This window comes from Nerophis ophidion, linkage group LG19 (genome assembly GCF_033978795.1).
Source record: "Nerophis ophidion isolate RoL-2023_Sa linkage group LG19, RoL_Noph_v1.0, whole genome shotgun sequence".
Classification (NCBI taxonomy): Eukaryota; Metazoa; Chordata; class Actinopteri; order Syngnathiformes; family Syngnathidae; genus Nerophis; species Nerophis ophidion.
In genome coordinates, this window is record NC_084629.1 from 25,972,477 (window position 1) to 25,976,831 (window position 4,355).

Here is a 4,355-nt window from a genome sequence, read left to right on the forward strand (position 1 = left end):
CCAATTAGCCTGCACACCTGTGGGATGTTCCATATAAGTGTTTGATGAGCATTCCTCAACTTTATCAGTATTCATTGCCACCTTTCCCAACTTCTTTGTCACGTGTTGCTGGCATCAAATTCTAAAGTTGATGATTATTTGCAAAAAAAAAAAAAAAGTTGTGTTTGTAGCATATTCAACTGAATATGGGTTGAAAATGATTTGCAAATCATTGTATTCCGTTTATATTTACATCTAACACAATTTCCCAACTCCTATGGAAACGGGGTTTGTAGATATGCTGGACTATTTATTGTGTGCTCATTAGTGACTATATGGTTGTCCTAATATACAAGCTAATCCCTAAACTACTAACTTCTTAATCCTTTTAGCCTCCCAACGCTGACGTCAATATGTTTTATGATTATAACAGCATTTTCATAACCAATAGACATGATTCATGCTCTGGAAGCAATATTTCTACTTGAATGATCTCAGCTGAGTGTGGTGAGTACTATTGCATCATATTGTTTTTACTCCAAGTATCATATTTGATTTCCTTCCTGCTTTTTTTACAGTGTGACTGTGGGAAGTGCAAGCGTGGGCCTTTTTGTAGCTCATTCCATAAATGAGATCAAATGAGGATTAGGATTAACGCCATTGGTGGTCATATCAACGCACGAGTTGGGGTCCCTTCATTTTTAATAGATGCATGAATGCTGTCACAGCTCATTGTTTTATGTACAGAAACACATGAATTATTTTTAGAGAATTTGCTGATATGACGTCACATTTTTTATTGTAAGAAACGTGCATATTTGAGTTCAAGGCATGTCATACCATTCTCAACCACAAGAGGGTATCAAAACATCTTTAAGCCACAAAAAAAGAGATTTCGATTGTATTTTTTTTTTACTTGGAAGTGAAGTGAATTATATTTATATAGTGCTTTTTCTCAAGTGGAACATAGTGAAACCAAATATCTAAGTTAAATTCAAACCAGTGTGGGTGGCACTGGGAGCAGGTGGGTAAAGTGTCTTGCCCAAGGTCATAACGGCAGTGACTCGGATGGCAGGAGCGGGGATCGAGCCTGCAACTTTCAAGTTGCTTGCACGTCAATTTAACTTAATATAACATATTAAGTTAATTTAAGATAAATTGCTCACTTGATCCGAATGATTAATTAAGTTTATTGTGATTAAATTAATCTATTTGGAAAAATATATATATTTTAGTAGTTGTAGCAAATTATTACACAATGATGTTTATCATAATCATGATAATATTAATTAGTGATTTAAAATTGAAATAATGCATATCAAATATTATGGAAAAGCAATATAAACTTTAATGAAATTTCACATTTTTTTTAACCTGCTTTCACGTATTTGTAATAATTTCATCTAAATATTAAATATTATGTTTAACCAACAATTACCTAAACTTTGTCCAAATAAGGCATTGATCCACCAACCACATTTGTTTTATTTCCCCAAAAAATGTTTGATATGAACAGTGTATCTCCAATCCATGACATTTTCCATCCATCCATCCATTTCTACCGCTTATTCCCTTTGGGGTCGCGGGGGGCGCTGGTGCCTATCTCAGCTACAAACGGGCGGAAGGTGGGTTACACCCTGGACAAGTCGCCACCTCATCGCAGGGCCAACACAGACGGACAGACAACATTTACACTCACATTCACACACTAGGGCCAATTTAGTGTTGCCAATATTGTAATTTTTCCAAATATTTAATAATAAAATTGATATTAGGTTGACTTAATCGTGCTGATTTTATCCTATGGGAATAGCAATATATTAGATATTTACATTATAGTTTGATTGATTAAATTATATTATTATAATTCAAATTAAATACAAAGTTGACAAAAATACATATTACGTAATAGTCAAAATATTGTTAATGTAACAAAACATTTTCATTTATTCTTTTTAATAGAATCAAATAATTCAAAAGTTAGTTTTTTTATTTGTGTGCTCCGGCATAAAAATGACAAATGAATTAAAATGTTTTAAATATTGTGTTGACCCAATGTTATTTTAATTGAAATGAAAACCTCCCGTTAATAACTGTGATAGTATACAACTATAATATACTGTATATGTATATATTTTTAATTTAGGGATTTAATGTATTCATATAAAGTATTTTTTTTGTGCTCCTGCATTAAAGTGACAAATTAAAAAAATATTGTGTTGACCGAGGGCTTCACGGTGGCAGAGGGGTTAGTGCGTCTGCCTCACAATACGAAGTTCCTGCAGTCCTGGGTTCAAATCCAGGCTCGGAATCTTTCTGTGTGGAGTTTGCATGTTCTCCCCGTGAATGCGTGGGTTCCCTCCGGGTACTCCGGCTTCCTCCCACTTCCAAAGACATGCACCTGGGGATAGGTTGATTGGCAACACTAAATTGGCCCTAGTGTGTGAATGTGAGTGTGAATGTTGTCTGTCTATCTGTGTTGGCCCTGCGATGAGGTGGCGACTTGTCCAGGGTGTACCCCGCCTTCCGCCCGATTGTAGCTGAGATAGGCGCCAGCGCCCCCCGTGACCCCGAAAGGGAATAAGCGGTAGAAAATGGATGGATGGATGGATGTGTTGACCGAACGTTTAATTCGGGGGTGTCAAACTCATTTTAGATGGGGGGCCACGTGGACTGCTAAAATCGATAACTTAAAAATAAAGACAACTTTAGATTGTTTTCTTTGTTTAAAAATAGAACAAACACATTCTGAAAATGTACAAGTCATAATCTTTTTTTGTTTTGTTTTGTTTACATTCATATGTTGCAGTTAATAGTATTCAATCTTTATTCGTCGTTATTTATACTTTTTAAATACATTATGTGATAATGTTCATCAGTCAACTCATTGGTGTTAAATTGCAATCTATTAAAATCAAGAAAATTATATTAAAATCAAATTACAGGATGTTATTTATGTAGTTTGATCATTTTCCTCGACTGGTGCACGAACATCATGCGGTTTATTTTGTACATATGTAGCACCATCTACAAAGATACAAAGGATTGCTTTTGCGACATCTAGTGGACACATTTAGAACAGCTGTTTTTTTTTTTTTCATTCCTGCTCAATGGCCTAGTGCGGGGGTCGACAACCCGCAGCTCTTTAGCGCCGTCCTAGTGGCTCTCTGGAGCTTTTTCAAAAATGTATGAAAAATGGAAAAAAATGAGGGGGACAAAACACATTATTTGTTTTAACATGGTTTCTGTAGGAGGACAAACATGACACAAACCTCCCTAATTGTTATAAAGCACACTGTTTGTATTAAACATGCTTCACTGATTCAAGTATTTGGCCAGCGCCTTTTTGTCCTACTAATTTTGGCGGTCTTTGAACTCACCGTAGTTTGTTTACATGTATAACTTTGTCCGACTTTCTAGGACGTGTTTTTTGCCACTTCTTTTTTTGTCTCATTTTGTCCACCAAACTTTTAACGTTGTGAGTGAATGCACAAAGGTGAGTTTTGTTGATGTTATTGACTTGTGTGGAGTGATAATCAGACATATTTGGTCACTGCATGACTGTAAGCTAATCGATGCTAACATGCTATTTAGGCTAGCTATATGTACATATTGCATCATTATGGCTCATTTGTAGCTATATTGGAGCTCATTTAGTTTCCTTTAAGTCCTCTTAATTCAATTTACTGTATTTTTTGGACTATAAGTCGCAGTTTGTTCATAGTTTGACCAGGGGTGCGACTTATACTCAGGAGCGACTTATGTGTGAAATTATTAACACATTACCGTAAAATATCAAATAATATTATTTAGCTCATTCCCGTAAGAGACCAGACGTATAAGATTTCATGGGATTTATCGATTAGGAGTGACAGATTGTTTGGTAAACTTATAGCATATTCTATATTTTATAGTTATTTGAATGACTCTTACCATAATATGTTACGTTAACATACCAGGCAGTTGGTTATTTATGCGTCATATAACGTACACTTATTCAGCCTGTTGTTTACTATTCTTTATTTATTTTAAATTGCCTTTCAAATGTCTATTCTTGGTGTTGGGTTTTATCAAATACATTTCCCCCAAAAATGCGACTTATACTCCAGTGCCACTTATATATGTTTTTTTCCTTCTTTATTATGCATTTTCGGCAGGTGAGACTTATACTCCGGAGCGACTTATACTCCGAAAATTACGGTATATCTTATGACACACTATCTGAATGTAATATGGCTTTTAATTTTTTGCGGCTCCAGACAGATTTGTTTTTGTATTTTCGGTCCAATATGGCTCTTTAAACATTTTTGGGTTGCGGACCCCTGGCCTAGTGGTTAGAGTGGTAGGTCGTGTGTTGTGATTTTGGACTCTTCCGT